This window comes from Ranitomeya variabilis, chromosome 3, assembly GCF_051348905.1.
Source record: "Ranitomeya variabilis isolate aRanVar5 chromosome 3, aRanVar5.hap1, whole genome shotgun sequence".
Taxonomy (NCBI): domain Eukaryota; kingdom Metazoa; phylum Chordata; class Amphibia; order Anura; family Dendrobatidae; genus Ranitomeya; species Ranitomeya variabilis.
Genome location: NC_135234.1, coordinates 321,604,131 through 321,626,748, shown reverse-complemented (window position 1 = coordinate 321,626,748; position 22,618 = coordinate 321,604,131). Strand labels below are relative to the sequence as shown.

Sequence of the window (22,618 nt, the reverse complement as noted above, 5' to 3'; positions counted from 1 at the left end):
TTTCCTATATCTGGGTGGCCACCTCCCTAATCCTGGGCGGCCACCTCCCTAATCCTAGGCGGCCACCTCCCTAATCCTAGGTGGCCACCTCCCTAATCCTGGACAGCCACCTCCCTAATCCTGGGCAGCTACCTCCCTAAATCCTGGGTAGACACCTCCCTAATCCTGGCCGGCCACTTTCCTAATCCTGGATAGCTCCCATACTTTTTGCTATTTTGTCAAATGTTCAATTAGTCTTCAGAAAAGTGACAATTTAATATTGTCTATATCACTGCATAGAGATGACTCTAATTATCGCTATAAAAACTCTCTCTCTAGTATCCAGAGTCAATGTCCAACACATTAAAGAGCCTTAAATCATGACTAGGTGTATAAACCAAACGAGAGACACCAATGTGTGCACAGTACAATTTCTCCTTCTCATCAGTGTGGGCTTCTTGATTCCTGACTGAGGTGATAGAGAGCATCGTTTGGAAGACACCCTATTCCAGCTGGATGTCTGCGAGAAGGACTAGACTTAGAAGACTAAGAGCTCCTTGGATGTGATCATGATGTAAAAACTCATTTTCAGTTATTTTTTGCTAACTTAAAAAATATATTTGAATTTTTTTTTTAGGATAGAAGATTTTGATTGGATGTTACCATTTAGACACACAATTACACCATCTCTCAGGTGCTTCCAGTATCTAGGTGGGTATTAAAATATGCTTTACAAAAGTCCATTTAACAGGCCCATTAACCAGCACAGATTAAGTAAATACAGGTTGATCAGCGCTCATTTAGGTCACCAAATACAAATGGGAACAGAACGATTGTTAATACAATTGTTCTGTACCCACTCCTCATGCAAGTTATCTGGAGCACATCCTGTTTACATAGGGTGATTTGTGGCCAACAATGATTTTTATGCTGTCATAAATGATCCGATCACACAATAAACTAGTGTTTCACTCGTTTGTTAGGTGGTCGCTGGCATGTTTACAGGGGCTGAATTAGGTTCCATATTGTGTTCACTAGATTCAGTTATTTTTTATAAATAATATTCTATAATTTTTTTCTGCCAAAGTGTCATCACTGTCTGGCTACAATTCTACTGAGAGATCTGAATGTGTTACCATATTCACATTTATTACCCTGTACTTTGCTGCAGATTTTCAGTGCATTAGGTGACACATGGTCTGTAGTCAATGTTTTACCTACAAGGGCCAATATAATATGGAATGCCAGTTTAGTTCTCTACTCAGTATTCAACTACTTGTCTTTTAAATGAACTCTGTAGACATTTATTGTTTATTTATTGTGCTCACTTATATAGTCATCATATTCCAAAGCACTTTACAGATATTGTCATCAATGTCCCATTGGTGCTCACAATCTAGAATCCCTATCAGTATGTCTCTGGAGTGTGGGAGGAAACCGGAGAACCCAGAGGAAACCCACGCAAACAAGGGGGAGATGAGACAAACTCCTTGCAAATGCCGTCCTTCATGGGAATTGAGCCCCGGCACTGCAAAGCAACAGTGAAAACAACTGAGCCCCCATGCTGCCAGACAGTACCCATGTAGAACTGTCAGTTTCTAATTTGCTGGATATCAAATTGAATGACTTAAAGGGGTTGTTTGTTCATACCCTTTATAAATATCTATTTTTAAGAACCACTTTTATAATTTGCTTTCTTATAAAATTCCTTTTGTGACATTCTGTTTGAGACTCCCCTCAAATGCAAAGTCACAGCAAGTAAGCACTTACAGGGAATGGCTACATAGGGAGAATGGTATAAAACCAATTACAAAAGTGGCTAGGGCTTAAAAGTAGAAATTTATAAATGGCTTTATAGGTATTGGACAACACCTTTAAAAATGTTGCTTATAAATATTTCTTAACATAGGTAACAATTTTTTTTTAATAATTTTTTTTCATGAGATTGGCAAATAATCTAATTAAAGGGTAAAGTGGGCCAAACTCATAATACAGCTGTCAGACAAAGGCCCCTCTGGCCTCACCATACAGCGGCAATAAAGGGAGTCACTCTTTTCAGCAACAATGTCCCTCATGCCGTGCCCCTTCCTGTAATAATGTCTCCCATCCTGGGAGGCGAAGGAGTCATCAAACTAATAGGAATAGATAGGATCTACCCACCTCCTAGAGGAGGGAACTGGGACAAATTTTACAAAGAGAGACAAAATGGATTTTCTGTTTACAAACCATGAATCCTAATGAGCTTAACGAGCAGCTCACCATTTCTCTTCTTTAGTTTATTCTGTAACTAGGGTAAGTTACCACTAGGACATGAAAAAAGAACGGTATTTCAGCTCACCCTTAGTTCAGATGAGATGGTAGAAGTCAGTCCGAGCACGGATACAGAGTGTTGCTGCCACAACACTGATTGGTAAGTAGAAAGAAATGGTGTGGATCCAGCTCCGGGATAAAAATGCAAAATTTTATTTAAACATTTAAAACGCTGCTAGAACATGACCAGCATGAAGGTGACGGAGAGCAACCAGCACCTGGTTTTAAATGTTTAAATAAAATTCTAAGTTACCACTAGGGACAGCTGCCATTGAGTTTTGGAATTAATGTGCAGGTTAATAGGGTGCCAACCTCCGCGTTAGGAAGGATTTGAGGAATGTAGTATATTAATAGGGATCTCGTAGATCACATCCCTTCTTTTCTTTCCCCAGAGGATCAGTGTTGTCACTAAAAGGTATAAGTAAATTCTGTCCCTCTTGTTGCTGTTTGTGACCCTTCTATTTACTCTGACACCTAATACATCTATTGCTTCTGTAGGAGATGTCTTGTTAATGTAATGATTGATTTGGTTAATGGTTTCTGTCATAAGGTTTCCTGCACTTAGTCCTTAGGGCTATTTACAAGATGGGTAATTTGCAGCGCCCCAGAGTCCTGGTTGCTGCAGTAATGTTATTCTTCCACCAGGAGGAGTGATATTACGTCTGATGGCACTAAAGGAGTTCATCTTTCCAGGTATCACGGCATCACAACACACTTCACACTCCAGACCACCAGGGGGAGCCATGCTCCTATCTAGTAGGGCACTCCTCACAGAAGGGTAAAACTGATGGTTTGGATAGAAAGTTAGGGAGACGCTGGCTGGGCTTTGCCCAGGCAACACCTGTCAGGCAGACAGGGGGAAAAGGAGGAACATCTGAGCTGCAGACAGAGGCTCCCTGTCAGGGGTGGGATCCTGACAGAGGCCTAACGAGACAGAAAGACATGGAGCTGCGCCTGCCCCACGTGCGGCAGTATCCTAAGAAAGGACACGAAGAGAAGTGTATTGTAAAGAGTGAGAAACAAAGTCACAGCACAAGGAGATAACACTGGGAGGAGTTCTGCCCTGAGATCGGCAGCCTCCTTCTGAGGCGCGTAGCTGGTGGCCGGAACACCAAGGGAGTAATTGACTCTACGCATTACTTCAGAGACCGGCAGGACAGTCAATTCCAAGTTGGCTGCCCGACCTTAATACCTAAGAAGACATGGTGGCAAATTGTGGGGGTCGGGGCGTCACTAGGGTCCCTATAAACAAGCCTCAGGCCATCCCACTCATACGGGTTTGTCCTATTCATACCATCTGGGGGACAGAGAGAGAGAACATCAGAAACATCCACGAAAGTTGTGAGGACTATCCCGTGGTGCTCAGCAGGGAAGTACTACAACACCCAGGCGCTAGTAGGAAGGCTACTGATTTCCACCTGGATAAGAGAACTCTGGATTTGCCTTTGGACCGGCCGGACTCTGCCTGCCCTGTGAACGGTACACTGGACTGTGGATGCTGAAGTCTTCAGTAAAAGGTAAAGAGACTGCAACCTTTGTGTCCTTGTTATTCATTGCGCCTTACATCGTCCACCATCACCACCTACATATCTGGGAAGCCCTGGGGACATACTTCACCTGTGGGAAGGTATACTATCTAGCTGCCATTCCATCACCCCAGCGGACCCCTAAGCAGCGTCGGTCATCCTGACCGAACACCACAGGTGGCGTCACGAACACCAGACAAACTACACCTTTATTTGGACGCCCCTCAAAGGGCCACGGACCATGTCAGGCCACCATGACATCCCCAGAATCGAGAGGGACCCGGTACCGAGTACCCCATTGCCCTTAACGTGGGGGCGATCCAACTTTGGCGTCACGAACAGGATCTACTTAAGCCTGAAAATCGGGTCATGTGTGCCTAAGAACTGTGTCAGAACTGAATTGGAACTGTGATTTATTGCAAAGACTGGGTATTGCCATTTGCTGCCAAAATTCCACCCAAAACCACCGCTATTACAGCGCCACGAGGAGCGCAGGAGAAGAAGAAGGGCGTGGAGTTGTGGGCGTGAACGAACTGAGAAGCGCAAAAAATAATATCCGCCCAGTCTAAATATCTCTGTACCTTGAGGACGTGTCCGTCAGCAGCCGAGATCCGCCTCCTGATCCTCAATGGCGGGTGGAGACTGGAAAACTGCCCCAGGAGGAGAGAGCGGGAAAAAGGAAGAAGAAGAAGTCAGCCACGTGGAGGACGCCATGGCCAGCCACCCGGGACCAGAGTGGAGCGCCCCCAGACGCAGGGCCGCGGGGTACTCGGTACCGGGCCTCTCTCTTAGGTTCTGGGGTTGTCACAGTGGCTAGACCCGGTCCGTGACCCTGCTAAGGGGCGTCCAATGAAGGGTGTGATGATGGTGCGTGGTGCAAGGCGCGATGAATAACGAGGACACAGGGTTGCAGTCTCTTTACCTCTTTACTGAAGGCTTCAGGATCCGCAATCCAGAGTACTGCTAACAGGGCTGGCTGAGACCGGCCGGTCCGAAGGCACATCCAGAGTTTCCTTTGCAGGTGGAAATTAGTGCCTACCTTCTAGCGCCTGTGTGTTGTAGTACCTCCCTGCTGAGCACCACGGGATAGTCCTCACAACTGTTGTGTCTGTTTCTGATGTTCTTTCTCACAACTCGTATCTGTTCTGATGTTCTTCTCCGTCCCCCAGATGATATGGATAGGACGCACCCGTATGATGGGTAGGCCTGGAGTTCTTCCGGGACCCTAGCGTCGCCCCTCTCCCACAATTGCCGCCTATGTCTGCTTAGGTGATTTAGGTGAGACAGCCAACCTAAAATTAACTGTCCTGCCGCTGTTTGAAGTAATGCTTGGAGCCTAATACTTCCTCGGCGTTCCGGCCACCGGCTACGTGCCTCAGTAGGATGTTGCCTCGATCTTACGGCACGACTCCTACTGGCTTTATCTCCTTTTTGCTGCGATCTCGTTTCTCACTTCTCCACAATAAACCTTGCTTCGTTTCCTTTCTTAAGATGCCGCCGCAACGGGTGCAGGCACGGCTCCATAACGTTCTGTTCTGTTCGCTAGGCCACTGTCAGGATCCCACCCGACAGAGACCCCCCTGAATCTTCCCCTGCAACACCCTCTGCCACAGGATGTTGCCTGGATCCAACCCAGTCAGCTTCTGACTAACTTCCTATCCAGCCCCCAGTTTTACCAGATTGTGAGGAGTGGCCTAATACATAGAACCCTTTGCTCCCCCTGGTGGCCAGAATGTGAAGTGTAAAGTGTGACTGTGATACCTGGTCAGGTGAACTCCTTAAGTGCCATCAGACGTACCATCACTCCCCTTAGCGGCGTAGCGGCGGTACTGCAACGACCAGGACTCTGGGGCGCTGCACTAGCGTGGGGTTGGAGCAGAGGACTCCTCCAGCTACCCGGAGAGGCACCGCGACCAGGCCTCCACCGTTGGCGCTGACTTCCTGCAGGCCGGAACGGAGGAGTTGATTGACCAGCTCCTGCAGATGCGAGTAACCACCAGGGCCGCATACCGGACGACACCTGTGGAGGATTCCTCAACACCGCCACCGCTCCCTACATCGCTACATGAGCCGCTGCCAACACCGTCGCGGACGCCGCCACCAGCAGAGCCAGCCGACATCGAGGACACCGCTGCAGCAGGTAAGAATGCCAACCCTGCCCTGGTGACCGAAGGACTGCTGATAGGCCCCGTAGCAGTGCTACCTGCTGCCACAACTAAGACTAACGACATTAACCCTCTAGTCTCTGAACTAGCTGATCCTAACACTACCACCACGGTGTGCATCATTTCTACTACTGAACCTGCCACTAAAACTGACATTCGAACCAAGACTCCTAGTGACTTGATCACATTTGAGAGACGAATCAACGACATTGACACCGCATCAGGTGAGGACACGGAACCGAAGCTTCCCTGGTCAAGAAGTGTTCATTACCGACTGATGTCTTGCAACCTACTATGAGAATAAACCTCGAAACCACGACTTGTAAATAGTTAACTGTTCATTCCTTCTTTGCTGCTTTAAAACCCGTAGGGGTTAGTGAGTCCTCTAGAGAGCCATAGATAGATGGTTAATAGACTTTGCACTTAGAGAAAGAAAATGTTAATTTATTGTTGTGTAAATGTACTTAGTAGATAGAATACCTGTATGGGTAATTGTGTTTCATAGATAGATAATAACTGTTTCCCATTTGCCTTATGCACAATGTAAATATGTTCTTGTTTTGCAACGTTTAAGTGTTCTCACCTCCCATAAAGGGAAGCATTGTTATTAATTTGTTCCATAGCATTTCAAAAAATTTGTATGTCTTTTGCTAACATGTATTGTTGTTCTTCTTTTCCCAGTCCCGGAGTGCTGGATTTAACGGGGGGGAGTGCAGCGCCCCAGAGTCCTGGTTGCTGCAGTAATGTTATTGTGCCACCAGGAGGACTGATATTACGTCTGATGGCACTAAAGGAGTTCATCTTTACAGGTATCACGGCATCACAACACACTTCACACTCCAGACCACCTGGGGGAGCCATGCTCCTATCTAGTAGGGCACTCCTCACAGAAGGGTAAAACTGATGGTTTGGATAGAAAGTTAGGGAGACGCTGGCTGGGCTTTGCCCAGACAACACCTGTCAGGCAGACAGGGGGAAAAGGAGGAACATCTGAGCTGCAGACAGAGGGTCCCTGTCAGGGGTGGGATCCTGACAGAGGCCTAGCGAGACAGAAAGACACGGAGCTGCGCCTGCCCCACGTGCGGCAGTATCCTAAGAAAGGACACGAAGAGAAGTGTATTGTAGAGAGTGAGAAACGAAGTCACAGCACAAGGAGATAATACCGGGAGGAGTTTTGCCCCAAGATCGGCAGCCTCCTTCTGAGGCGCGTAGCCGGTGGCCGGAACACCGAGGGAGTAATTGACTCTACGCATTACTTCAGAGACCGGCAGGACAGTCAATTCCAAGTTGGCTGCCCGACCTTAATACCTAAGAAAACATGGTGGCAAATTGTGGGGGTCGGGGCGTCTCTAGGGTCCCTATAAACAACCCTCAGGCCATCCCAGTCATACGGGTTTGTCCTATCCATACCATCTGGGGGACAGAGAGAGAGAACATCAGAAACATCCACAAAAGTTGTGAGGACTATCCCGTGGTGCTCAGTAGGGAAGTACTACAACACCCAGGTGCTAGTAAGAAGGCTACTGATTTCCACCTGGATAAGAGAACTCTGGATTTGCCTTTGGACCGGCCGGACTCTGCCTGCCCTGTGAACGGTACTCTGGACTGTGGATGCTGAAGTCTTCAGTAAAAGGTAAAGAGACTGCAACCTTTGTGTCCTTGTTATTCATTGCGCCTTACATCGTCCACCATCACCACCTACACATCTGGGAAGCCCTAGGGACATACTTCACCTGTGGGAAGGTACACCATCTAGCTGCCATTCCATCACCCCAGCGGACCCCTCAGCAGCGTCGGTCATCCTGACCGAACACCACAGGTGGCGTCACGAACACCAGACAAACTACACCTTTAATTGGACGCCCCTCAAAGGGCCACGGACTGGGTCAGGCCACCGTCACATCCCCAGAATCGAGAGGGACCCGGTACCGAGTACCCCATTGCCCTTAACGTGGGGGCGATCCAAATTGTCTTGCTAAATTTGTTTATTACATGGTTTAAACATCCTGCATTTAGGCAAGATATCCTTGTTATGCTTTGTTCCACGGCTAAGTCGGCTTTACCTGCCCCATTATTTACATAGAGCAACACTTTACTTACGTCACCATATTATACTCCTGGCCAGATATGATGTAGGCAGCCTCCGCCGGATGTGACATTTGCAGTCCACTCTGAACTTCCTCCACTTCACAGCCCGGAAGTTCGGAACATGCTGTCCAAGGACTGGAAACACACTATTCGTCTCAGCATGATACCATTCAAAAGGGTAGCAAGAAAGTATGAAGTTAGCAGTAGCTCAGTCTGGGCATCAGATATGTGCCCTTGACTTCCCTGATCAATCTTTGCTGAGGAATCGCATGGGGAGAAATCATGTTTGGAAGAGACCAACATGGAATATATGGAGTATGACATCCCACTGATGTTGGACATTTACACTCAGCCTGCAAGAACCGGTGATATAAATAAGTGATGTACAGCTAAGACACTCTGGATTGTTTTGAATCACACGCTTTAGAGGTCAAAATGAGTTTGTGAATATGACCTGATGGTGTTGGAAGATGGTATTTTCTCCGGTGGTGAAAACCCATTGTGTTAACTATGCTCATAGAGCTCGTGATATGTAAACACTTAATTTATCAGGTCCCTAGTCTTTTTCTTGCTGCTACCAATTTAAGTAGCTCTTATGCTTCCAAATGGTTTACCTTCAGCAGGCTTTATGCAGGGTTTAAAAAATCCATCTTTTTATAGGTGTTTGGCTGTTCACCTTCCTGCTTTTGAGGTATAGCCAATTAGTCTTGCATGTTGTCACTATTAGGTTAATATCTATATATGAGGTAATAGTTACTTAACTGAATCATTTGATGCATATTGTTACATTTTAGTGTAATCAGGGCTCTGTGTGTATTGAATACAGTTCTGATTTCTTTGAGCCCACACATTTTAAATCTGACGTGGCTGTCTGCATCTAGTGTATCCGCAATATTTGAGACCGTCCCTTACATTGATCTATAATTCTACCATGGGTGTACAAGGGAACTGGCTGGGTCTTGCATAAGGACTATAGAATATGTCCTAAAAGAGGTGTATCAATAGACCATTACTTGATGTAATGATAAATTGATGGTGGCAATCTGCTACTTATTTCTTATCTATGCACAATTGTTTGGCACGCCTGCACTTTACATGTTTCGTTTAGTAAGAGTTTTTTATGTAACTAAATAAAAGTTAATTATTAAATTTTCCCAAGCTGCTAGTACCTATTTAATATTTCTTGGGTCTCAGTACTGCCCCTATTCTTTGATTTTCCAGATGACGAGACTCTAATTTCCGAAGTCACAATGTGGCTTTTGGAGCAACCTGAAGACTTCTAGTGTGTGTCCCTAGGTGGCACCTATGTAGAAAAAGGACTAATAACTGCACTAAGTTTCATTGCTCTCAGTTGACAGGAAGTGGGTCAAGGGACATTTTTAATGAACGCCCTTCGTACAACTCCAGAAAAAGTAAAATTTATTTTTAAAGTACAGTGTGAGAAAGTGTGTATGAAATGGCTGGTTGGTGAAGTCATACACATCATTACACACATTTATTAAAGGGTTTTTCCAGGCATATGATATTCATGATCTACCCTTAAGAAGGGTCATCAATCTCAAATTGCTGGGAGTCCAACACCCAGCACCTCCACTGATGAACTGTTGTAAGAAAGAAATGGACGAAGAGACAAAGGGTAATCATTACCCCGATCTCCGGTGGCTCAGGGGATAGAGACCCCAGCAGACCAACACAAGACTGCTGAATCGAATCCTGAGGCATGACAGTAATCCCCCTTCTATGAGGGGCCACTGAACCCAAATAAATCCCAAACTGCTGATGCCACTGACAGAACCCCTTCAATAGGCAACCTGAATGGAGATTTTTATTCATTAACCCCAGCAATATCCTCTGGACCGATACCTTTTTCACCCCCAACATTCTTAGTATTCGGGAGATATGTCACTAAAAAACCAACAGCGGATTGACGGAGGACAAGGGCTTTACAGAAAGATGCTACTCCAGGACAGACCAACTGACACGTAGCAGCTGGACCCAGTAAGACAGGCTGGATGGTGCAGCAGGCAGAGTTGGTATCAGAGTGCAGCAGGCAGAGCTTGAATCAGAGTGCAGCAAGCAGAGTTTGTATCTAAGTGCAGCAGGCAGAGCTTGAATTAGAGTGCAACAGGCAGAGTTCGTACCAGAGTGCAGCAGGCAGAGTTTGTACCAGAGTGCAGCAGGCAGGATCTGCACCTGAGTGCTGCGGGCAGGATCTGCACAAGAGTTTAGCACGAAAGATCTGCACCAGAGTGCATCTGGAACTGGTACACAACCTTATGCAACTTAAACTGAAGAATAGGAAGGTTGCTCAGGCACCTTCCCAGTGAGGAGGAAGCAATATATACATAATGCCCCACAGCCATCGGCTGGGGAGGAAATAGCAAGTGCACGCGCTGGCCCTTTAAGAGGGTGGGAGCGTGCGCTTGCACTAAGTACATGGCTGGGAGCCCATGTGGAAGCTCTGCTGGATGCAAGAAGAGCATGGGGAAGGAAGGTCGCGACTGCAGTGCGGGTGAGTGAAGTGACACGCCGGAGACTCTGCCTGTCAGAGCAGGGATCCAGCATGGTGCTAACACTTTAGTCTCCATTGACAAAATCTGGCAAATTTATCTGGGGTTTAGAGGGTGGTTTTAGATTTAGCAGAATCTGTGTAGTGGCGATTAGCACATGCTGTTGTTGCTGTTTGATGTCGGCCACCTTCAAAGACAAGGACCGCACCTGCATGTTAAGGGCATCCATCATGTCCACAAGTAACGAAGTGGGCTGGTGATAATGTTATGATGTGCCGGTCTGAAGTAAGAGAGAGAGGGAGTCTGCAACTGTCCCTGGAGCCGAGGCCCGCACTATTCCTGTCCAGGGTTACTCTTGAAGGTAGAGAGGGCAGGGTCTCCAACCTTACTATGCTCCTGCCTGTTGGCAGATATGCAACAGATACAGACTTTTGTGCAGGAGGAGTTTACACTTTTCTGACATTAGATGGCGATGCTGTTACTGTTATATGCTTAGTTAAATGTAGTGCATATACTTGTTGTTCTTTGGTTTCACTTTCTCTCTGGTAAAAGGTCCTTTAGACTTCCTGTTATGCTGTATTAAGAAGCTGATGCGTGTGGAACGCCTGCAAGGACAATGGGGTACTTGGTACCGGGTCCGGTACTTAAAGGGATGTGTCATGGCGGCGGTAACTCGGTCCATGGCCCTGGGCGCCCATGTTAAAGGGACGGTCTTTAAAGGGGTTAGTTGAATAATAAAAGTTTGTGATGCCACCTGTGGTATTCGGTCAGGGGTGACCGACGCTGCTTAAAGGGGTCCACTGGGGTGATGTTATGGCAGCAGGGATGGTACAGCTTCCCACAGGTGAAGCTGGGTCCCCAGGGCTCCCGGTGTATAGGTGAAGATTGTGGATGGTGCAGTAAAGAACAGAAGACACAGGTTTGCAGTCTCTTTGCCTGGTTTACTGTAGGTTTCAGACAACCGCAGTCCAGGGCACCAGATCACAGGTACAGGTAGGGTCAGGCCAGCTTGGAAGCAAGCTCTAGAGTCCCCCTTTACCAGGTGGGGTTGAAAGCCTTCCTACTAGCGCTTTGGTGTAGTCCCCTGCTGCCAGTGGCTACGGTCAGGGTCCTCTCTGTTCTTTCTGCCCCCTTAAAGGTAGGATGCTAACCCGTATGACAGGTGGCTTGAGCCTTTTTACAGGGTCTCTATCACGACCTGGGCTCTATGCGCCATTTTGTCTCCTGGGTGTTAGGGCAGACAGGTGACGTGAAGTCCAGCTGTCCTGCCGGTTTCTGCTGTAAGTCTTGAAGTCCCTCACAACCTCGGTCTGCCGGCTACCGGAATCTGCGCTCTGCAGGGAGGTAGCCCAATTGTAGCTGTCCTCCTCCCCAGTTGTCACTTGCCTGTGCTTCTTCCTCCTTTCAGTCTCTTTACAAGTTGCTCTTCTCTCTTTTTCCTTCCCAGGAGCCGCAGAATCACTCGTCTCCACGGCCCCAGCTTTCCTTCCTCTCACCTCACTCTCCTCTCACCAACTGTCTAGCTCCAACTGCCTAGCAACTGCCTAGCAACTGACTCCTTCTCCCGACCAGAGAGAGCAACTCCCCTGAAGTTGGGTATAGAGCTCCTCCTTCGGGCCTGGAGTCAAAACAGTGTTGTATGTGCTGAATACCTGTCAAAGGGATCCTTCCTCGCCTCCAAGCGTGATATCACTCTCCCCATGAGGAAAGCAATGCCACTGTTACCCCATAGAATCTACTCTCACAAATTTATTCTGCAACCAAGCTATGCAACACAGACTGCACACAAACTATTCCCTCCGTCGTCACCCAGGGAGGTATGGGACAGACGTGAAAAGCATAGCACAAACCAGACAGACAGAGGAGTGAAAGGAAACTGCAATCATACAAAAATGCTCAAGAAACAACAAAGTGAAGAACAAAGCAACAACAGGAGCAACCAACCAAATGGGAGAGGATAAGGAAATAAACACACAACCAAAAGCACGCAGATAACTCCTAGAGTTAACACCAACTGACACAAATCAGGAGTACTCCTTCACCACCAAACTGGGTAGTGTAAGCTATCACCAGCAGGATCAGAGAAATCAGCGAAGTTTAAATAGAAGACCCTGCAGAGTGATAGGATAAGGCAAATAGCAAATAGAAAACACCTGCAAAGTGAAAACCATTTCCGGTGACTACCTCTTGAAGCTCATCAAGAGAATGCCAAGAGTGTGCAAAGCAGTCATCAAAGCAAAAGGTGGCTACTTTGAAGAACCCAGAATATAAGACATATTTTCAGTTGTTTCACACTTTTTTGTTAAGTAAATAATTCCACGTGTTAATTCATAGTTTTGATGCCTTCAGTGTGAATGTACAATTTTCATAGTCATGAAAATACAGAAAAATCTTTAAATGAGAAGGTGTGTCCAAACTTTTGGTCTGTGTTGTATATATTAAATTTATTGATTAAAATCAGTAGTGTAATATAAAGTAGAAAATACATATTTAGTGAATAAGGATTCATTTTAATCTATATATTTAATAAAGATATGAAATTTAGAGAAACATTTCGCTTCCTTTGCCTTTTTCTTGTGTTCTATCGGAAACTAAAGGGTCTAGGGGTGAACCACCTATGGTCCAAGGGCTACATACACAATGGAAAGCAACTTTGTGTGTCCCCAATACATATGAATGGAAAACTGCTTGTCTGAAAGGTTACCTGAGAAGCTCGGACTGGCAAGTACTAATGGTGCTCCATGTAGACATCTCTGGATGCTTCATACATCAGGATAATGGGGTCACTTAATCTGTTTGGCACTCCAGAATGAAGTATGTGAATTAGACAGGTGGCCTTCCGTGTCTGTGGCTCCACTGTAGTTTATGGGAGTTCTTTTTGCACTACGCAAAAAAACATGATCTATTGCAGAGAGCTATGTGTTCTATGTCTATATGACCTCTTCCTCTTTAGGTTTTCACACAGGTTTTAATGAGGATTTATAAGTGGATTTTACTGTAAATCCAAATAAAAATACTGCTTTAAATACTCTTTGAATAAGCTTCCTATTAGTTTTAATGTAAAATGTTCAAAGTAATGCAGAAAAATAACACTGTGTGCACTTTAGTAGTTTTTCCCAATGAAATAAGTTGAAAACGTATTTGATGCAGTTTTTGATGTGTATTGAGGAGCAGAATCTATTTCTCAATCATCGTAAAAATAACCCTCAGTGTGAACATACCATTAGAGTGCTGATTTTTGGAGGTAAGAGTCCTATAATTAGAATTTGTACCTAGCAGACATTAATGGCATATACTTTCAATAATCCACAAATGTCACAGGAGGCAATACCCCTTCATTTTTAGTGTGGTCCCTACAAAGGCTGAGTATGACAATGTGGCCCTTGGACCAAAAAAGGTTGTGCACCCCTGGGCTAGACCAATTTTTGTAAAACAACCTCATGACATTATCCCTCCTCCATCAAACCTTACAGTTTGCACAATGCAGTGAAGCAGGTAATGTTCTCTTTGCATTAATCACTCCACAGACCATGTTTCCACTGCTCCAGTCCAGTGATGGTGTGCTTTACATCACCTCATCCAATGCTTGGCATTGGGCTTAGTAATGTAAGGCCTGTATGCAGCTGATCGGTCATTGAAATCCATGTCATGAAGTTCCCGATATTTGTGTTGATCTTAATGTCAGAAGAGGTTTGGAGCTCTGCATTTATTGACTCAGCAGTGAGGGTGAATTTTATTCACTGTTCTCCACTTCGGGTGTGAGTTTGCACTTTTTAAATACCACTGACAGCAGATGGAGAATTTAGAACGGAAGAAATTTCATAAACTGATTTGTTAGAGTGGTGGCATAGTATTACAGTAACATGTTCAAATTCAGTAAGCTCTTTAGCCCATGGCTATGGGCTGGACTTTACATACCTGTGACAAATGGACTGAATGTAAAACCTGAAGTTAATGATTAAGAGATATGGACCAATACTTCAATCCACCTAGCTTATGTAAAATTTATTAGCTTTAGTCATAACATACTAGAAACTAATGCTACACAGGTGTTTTTAAGCTACTTTGATACTACTAAACTTAACCACAACTTTATTCTTTCTACCAGTACATGTGATTTCGGCAGGGACAACCTTCTTCCTAAGTGGCCTCTTCTTTGTCCCTGTTGTTGGCTCCATGGTGTGGGATTACTCAGCCACAGTGACTTTTGTTCATGTAATCGTCTGCTGTGCAGGTCAGTGAGGTATACATTGGTTACCAGGATTTTTACGGATTCTCTGAATCACTTGCAGGGTTATTCACTTTGAAATGATGACACTTAATCATGATTGTAATGCTTGCATCTGTAGAGTGTGGTTATCTACTTCAGGGCTGGCAGAATGTGGATCTAACCACAGTATTAGTATGGATTCTGTGGTATTGCTATATTTGAAAATTTAAGCTCTATAGGATAATACCACTAGATCCCACATATGAATCTAAGTGTCACAACTCTGTTGTCGGGTGTCCCAGGACCAGGGGCACCTTCCTTGTCTCTAAGGCTACTTTCACACATCCGTCGGTACGGGGCCATCGCAAACCGTCTGCCCGACGTACGAAAGGACGTTGTGCACAATTGTGCACAACGTGGGCAGCGGATGCAGTGTTACGACGCATCCGCTGCCCATTGTGAGTTCCGGGGAGGAGGGGGCGGAGTTCCGGCCACGCATGTGCGGTTGGAAATGGCGGAGCCGACGGACAAAAAAACGTTACATTGAACGTTTTTTTGTCATGACGGACCGCAAAAACACAATGCATCCGTCGCATGACGGATGCGACGTGTGTCCATCCGTCGCAATCCGTCGTTAGTTAAAGTCAATGTCAAAAAAACGGATCCTGCGGGCACATTTTCAGGATCTGTTTTTTTGCCATAACGACAGATTGTGACGGAGGAAAAAAGACAGAAGTATGAAAGTAGCCTAACGCTAGGGGCGCACTAGCTCGCCCTGTTCCACAGATTGCTTCTGATGGTGATGATGCCTGGGCCATGTACCTTGCCTTAGCTAGAATCTGCCCAGTCTGTACCCTTCCCCCACCCAGGGAAGAGAGAGCAGTAGTCTACCGTAATACACCAGACTAACAAGGTAATACAAACAGGGGTAAAGGAAAACACCAATCATACAAATATATACACATAAACAGCAGAGGTAAACACAGGAGGGTGGGGGATGGGGATAGGGTTAAACTGAAGTAGGAGAAGAAAGGGAATTATCACTCTCTCATAACCTAGCAGCAGTCACAGACAAATCCAACAAACGCCTTCTCCAACAACAACCACCAGTCATGCAGCATAAGCTAGATCTGACAAGGAGTGCTAGTCAGGGCCAAGATTATACAGGATATGGGAGTGGCTAACAGTGCACAGCTGAGAGCCTTAATGAAGGAAAGCTTCCAGTAGCTCTCAACTGAGCAGATTAACCGCTGCACTGCTAAAATAAATTTACACCATTTAATATGAAGGTGAACTGCTTCTAATCAGTGCAGTAATAGGAGAAATCAGACGCTGCAGACTTGTGGATCCTCTCTGTCGTAGTAAGCCTGTGACACTGTATTAATGGATGCTCTAAGACAGTGTTCCCCAACTCCGGTCCTCAAGAGCCACCAACAGGTCATGTTTTCAGGATTTCCTTAGTATTGCACAGGTGATAATTGCATCACCTGGACAGGCAAGCATTCAATCACCTGTGCAATACTAAGGAAATCCTGAAAACATGACCAGTTGGTGGCTCTTGAGGACCGGAGTTGGGGAACACTGCTCTAAGACATAAGCCATGATAGACTCATGTGTCATTTATGCTCCAGTCCTACACCCCATTCATGAGAATTAAAATACCAATTCCAAATTGTTAATGCACCCATATATTTTAGCGACTCATCTTCTATATATAACAAGAGGGCTAGAGTCTGAATATGCTAAATTATATCAACATGTATTTATTATAACATAAAGTAACAATCATAAAATGCATAATACATAATTACAGGCACAAATGTGATTTGATCCCTAGACAAAAAGTAGGCTGATGAATAGGTCTGGACCTAATTAGTTAAATACGTACAACTGAAAGAAATATTTCCAAGTCTTATGGTAGCATAAGAACCACGTGGATAACCTGGTGTTCATATTCAATATAGCCCTATAGTGGGGAATATATGTATATTTTTATATATATATATATATATATATATATATATATATATATATATATATATACACACATACATATATATACTGTATGTACAGGGTGAGCCATTTATATGGATTCATCTAAATAAAATGGGAATGGTTGGTGATATCAACTTCCTGTTTGTGGCACATTAGTATATGGGAGGGGGAAAACTTTTCAAGATGGGTGGAGACCATGACGGCCATTTTGAGATCAGCCATTTTGGATCCAACTTTATTTTTTCAATGGGAAGAGGGTCATGTGACACATCAAACTTATTGAGAATTTCACAAGAAAAACAATGGTGTACTTGGTTTTAACATAACTTTATTCTTTCATGAGTTATTTACAATTTTATGACCACTTATAAAATGTGTTCAAAGTGCTGCTCTTCGTGTTGGATTGTCAATGCAACCCTCCTCTCCCACTCTTGACACACTGATAGCAACACCGTAGAAGAAATGCTAGCACAGGCTACCAGTATCCGTTGTTTCAGATGCTGCACATCTCGTATCTTCACAGCATAGACAATTGCCTTCAGATATACACATACTGTGTATATGTATATGTATATATATATATATATATATATATATATATATATATATATATATATATATATATATATATATATATATATATATATATATAAATAAACATACGAGGTACTTGGAATGCCTCTGGTTCTCCTGCTGCATTTTTGGATGTTTTCTGTGAACAATTCCTTTAACATCAACTGAGGGGCTAGCTTCAGTCACCTAATTAACTCCAGAGATTAGGTTTTCTTCTAGGTTTAGAATATCCTTTATACTGGTTGATAAAACTTAATTTTACTCTTATTCTTACAGTTACACAAGAATTTCCTCTCATGTGGCAATGGTGGCTGCAAATAGGTAAACAATTATTCTGTGGCAATAATATCATCCTATGGGGGTATTCTAGGGGTACGTTCTAAACACTATATTTATGAAGGCGGCCATCACTTAATTGTACAAATATTGTTTTTTGGGGGTGGTAAAATAGTTGTGAGGTTCTTTTTGTCAGCTTGCCTGGCATTGTTCAGTACCATGCTGCATATTGCCTACAGATGTCCACATAGGATACACTGTGCTGGCTACATTACATTACAGACTTTATCACTTGCCTAAGACCTGATCCACCATAACCAACCTTGTAGTCCACATTATAGCTTCTTCCTTTACTCCTTCACCGAATTTTGGGTCTGACCATTAGTATAAGTTGTACTCAATCATTGTGGGTATATATCACGAAAGACACCAGATGGGGGGTGCACACAGATGGCACTGCTGCCACTAGTTTGTCACAGATAACAACAGGTTCATCACTCAGATCACCCCACCGTTTCCAGTTTGTCAAGTTGACACAACTCCGCTGCCTCCAATCGTCAGTGTAATTGCGCAATTGAGTAACGAGTGATGGATAAGGCTGTGGCTGCTTCCACTACTAGGCCAGTTATTAGGGAACTCACAATGCTTTTATCAGAAGTAGTAGAGCGTCGGGTGGTTTCGTCAAACTCAATTTGACAGGTGGGCACGCCCCTATCAGAGTGTATCAAAGTGTGTAACCCCACCCCTCCCCTGTCTTCTGACAGCAGCTGTGTGACTGCTCCCCTCCCTTTTTATATAGTTTAATATTATCACTGTATTTGATAGTGTTTATTATCCCAGTAGTTGTTTTATATTAGATTAATGTGCTGTATTAGAGTTTACCCTTGTTTGATAAGCCTGTGATAGTAGAAACACAGGCTCATTCTCCCTATCACAGTGTTTAATATTGTTAATACAGTGTTTATTATCCCAGTAATACACAATGTAAGAGCCCCGTGATATTTGGCTATGTCTGCAAGCAGCATTTTACACAAGATTCAGGAATCCTGCAAGAATCACATGCCATGTCATTTGTGTCTTAGATTAGTATTAGATGCTCATATGTAGCTGCTTTGAGAATAAGGGCATTGTGTGTTTTAGAATCGTGAGTTTCACATGACAGCATTTTACAGGGGCATTGTGCGTCTTAGAAACGTGAGTTTCACATGACAGCTCATGGCTGCTGTCAGCAGCTGTGTGCCTGACCCCCTCTCCCTTTTTGAGAATCCAGACAGCTGATCAAAACACAGAAAGTTTTATCAGAGATTTAGAGTCTGTATAATTATCGGACTTCAGTACCGCTGTAAGCTGCAGACTGCCCATTTGATAATAAAGTGTTATCAAAGTGTCAGCAAAATGTATTAAATTGATTACTGATACTCTTCCAACAAATTGATAATAATATCAAAAGTGTATTATTTTATTTATAGTCCCAATAATATTTATTCTCTTTTTATTGACATTTTCATAAACCTATAGTCCCAATAATATTTATTTGACCAGCAGATAATTAATTAAAATCGCATAAAGCGTGTTAAATAGACATTACACCAAAATCATAGCGAATCAAAATGTATTAAATTGATAATTTATAATTTATTAGATCGTGGAAGAATAAGTACATTTGGTCAGAGATTTAGATCAACGAAGCTGACAATAGCAAGTGCATTTTTGGCTAAATTGATAACCACGATTAGAATGAGTTAAATTTGAAAACGTTGTTGCAGTAAAATCTGATACGGTTCTATCGTTTCTTTGTACATCGCTCGTGAAATGTTGTAAAACATTCTTGAATGGTAATCCCCGAGCTAAATGATGTAAAACATATACGCAGTAATGGCCGCAAGTGCGACTATACAGGTCTTGAATTTGGACATTTTGATAACAATACGCGTCACAATTCTTGTTCAGGAATGTCACAAAATCGCGTGGGAAGATAATATTTTCAGGGCTAAAGCCGTAACTATCAAAAAATATGCCCGTCTCATCATCGCAGAGTACGATTAATACCCAGTGGCGGCCGGCTTGATTCGACGGGTCTGTATTCACGATATATGCCGCGGGTCTCTGAGTCACCCTTTCTTCCGGAAGCAAATCACACGGAAACACGCCGGCGAATATGCGGCCTGCATAATTATCGGACTTCAGTATCGTTGTAAGCTGCAGACTGTCCATCGTTAATTAAAATCGTACAAGATCTCTCTCCTATTATTAATTTCCAGAATGGTGTGGTTGACTGCAAAAACAATCATATTTATCGTGTGGGGTGTCGCTAGCGCAAAGCGGACTTCAGCACGTAGGTTACCTGTTTTAATGAGCGAGAAATGTCCTCCAGGCTCCTGATCAGGCGATAAATCAAAAGCAAACAGAGTGAATCCAGCCATAAATTCTTCACGATCTATCGCCATGGCACAATCAGCCTTTTGCTTACCAGATATATGGGCAAGCGCCATATACTCTCTGATGGCTAGCCCATCATTAAAATTAGGATTATAAGGCCTCGCGGGTATCTGCTGACCGTCCAGATATAAGGCGGCACGGTTGATGTGGTAGTGGTGGAAATGAAGGGGATTTTTTGCATAAGCCCCACTGAACCCCTAATTATCTACAAACCCCAATATAACAGTCTTTGGGATCTGACCTAGGAAGAGGTTCTCGTGGTTCGTGATCCGTGTCCCTGCGGCGATGCTGTACACTTTCAGACATGTTCGGTCAATAGCATACTTGGCGGTTGCGGATAGGAGGGCCTGGCTGTGGCCGATTCGGACAGCCGGAGACACCTGCACTATTTTCACGTAGAGAGCCGCCTGCGAGATTTGCACCTTCAGCGGCTCGGCTTCTACGGACATGAGGCAGAAAGCATCCTTATTTCTTGTTAGCTTAACCTTAAGGTCAAGCCCGTTCAATATTAACTTTGGCTGATTAAATATATCCCCAAAGATGGGCCCCAAGAGGTCGATGGGTTTTGAGCGAGAAGCTGCATCGGCTCTTTTGATAAACCCCGCATTTGCGCCATCCAAGCTCCGGTCATTGTGATGGCCCGCAGTGTCTTTATAGAACAAACCGGCTGTAAATTGTGATGACAGCGTCTGCGAGCTGTAATTTAAAAGGGTCTCTATGTACGCTCTATAGCTGTAGAGATTGTCCGATTGTGAGATAAGTCGATCTCCCAGAGTAATATCGACCTGGTTAAAAAGGGTGGCTAGAGGATAGTTTATGAGAGCCACCTGGGCATCATCGGCAATAGCCGTATTATCCTGCTTCACGATGCGACAGCTTATGTACAGCAACGTGTTGTTCAGATCATAATAATAATCGCCGCTCCCAGATATGAAAAATTCCAACGGCCCATTGTCTGACAGAGCCGCAACCGGTTGTACTTCTACAAATAGAGATTTCTCTATGCTTGTTTGTGTCGGGGGTACGTCAAAAATATCCAGTTCAGATTTTGCGCACTCTACAGAAGCGTCATGCAGGAATGCCATGATAACTGATTAGAAGATGTCGTCCGCAGAGCGTCTTACTCGTTTCTGACGGTGGCGTCTCTTGGAGGTAGTTTTATTCATGAGCATCGGTGGTAAAGGGGAGCAAGCGCGCCTCTTTCTTTTTTGTGCTTTTTTAGCGACATAAATTATTCCAGATCCGTCTTGCTGCGGTTGTGTATTTATCCGCTTCATAAGGGCCGTTGAGGCGGTCGTGACGGCGTCCGTCGCGATGTTCCGGACCGCCGTCTTTATGTGCGGTTTTACTAATTCTAAGCCTTTTCTGAAAAGCGGCACTGCGCGACGAAATAAGCCTTTAAATATCCCGGCCAGGCCGGAGCCATACATGTACTCGCTCCCGTGGAAGCCCTCTAGCCCGTGCCCCGACTGGGCAGTATAGTAGCGGGCATAAACAGCGGGATCTCCATACACCCTTTGAGACACCATTTTACCGTGTCAATACTGTCGCGGTCTGAAATGTAATCGCACTATACACTTTCCGTATCTGAATTTAACCGGCGTAGCCTGGTCCGACATGACTGTAATGTTTATGGAGTCAAAGTGCTGTTTGCACAGCGGTATGTAATCGGGGCGCGTGTAGCGCACAGTGACAGTATCACTATCATCGCCGCTAACTTCTACGGTTCGTAACAGCTGAATGTAACTGTCGCCTACAAGCTGGTGCTGAATTATATCAGTGTATACAAAAAGCGAATGAAAACCAGCCTTTGAATCGGGGTAAAAGCGTCGATTCCACGGCATTAAAGCAACGGGGGAGTCATCGACGGTCTGTAGCCCAAAGATAAATTTTAGCTTAGTACCCAGAGCAAACTGTATAGGGGCCGGGTCGGGCAGGATCACCTCTCGGCGTAGCTCATCATACCGTATTCTGTAGGCAGGCGCGGATAAATTCAGCGCTTCTATTCGGGCATTGACCGTGGTAACCAGCTTATGAATGTTTGAGTAAAATCCTGATTTTATGTGATAATGTTCTAACGGTTCGCCGTGTTTGGCAGCGTAGAAGTTCCCTTCAAAAGCCTCAAACGTGTTCCACGTATGGGGGTACTGTATTTCCGTTAACGCCACTTCATAAGCGTCTGAAAGGTGAACGGCCCTCGCTAACTTGGTATTGTAATTCGATATGGTGTTATCGGGGTAGATATTAATTGAAGAATTACTGGGCAGGGTCACGAAAAAGGAGCGCGCTTCCATGGTTATATATCTGTCAACTCCGAAGCCGGGATCCAACTATTGAATTTTTTGGGGTACCCCAGCCATTTGATGAGGCAGTGACTTACACCCCCGACACGTTTTTTTCTCAAAATCTTTTCTACTCTGTGGACGCGATTCTCATCCATAGGTATTTTTTGCAGCTCTTCCTTATAAAATGACCCCTCTACAACGTCACCGGCTAAATCACTAATTTTATAAAGAGGTTTATGAAATTTATTGGAGACGCCGGTAA

General features: G+C 44.6%; 1 long non-coding RNA gene across 1 annotated transcript in view; it reads left to right on the top strand.

Annotated features, from left to right (window-relative positions):
* LOC143818200 (uncharacterized) overlaps nt 1–17,678 on the top strand; it is a 31,602-nt gene extending 13,924 nt beyond the window's left edge. Inside the window, exons 2-4 of the long non-coding RNA XR_013224375.1 lie at nt 617–690; nt 14,687–14,812; nt 17,633–17,678. This is a non-coding gene — a long non-coding RNA (uncharacterized LOC143818200). The remainder of the gene's footprint in view (nt 1–616; nt 691–14,686; nt 14,813–17,632) is intronic.
* Nucleotides 17,679–22,618: the final 4,940 nt, after the last annotated feature.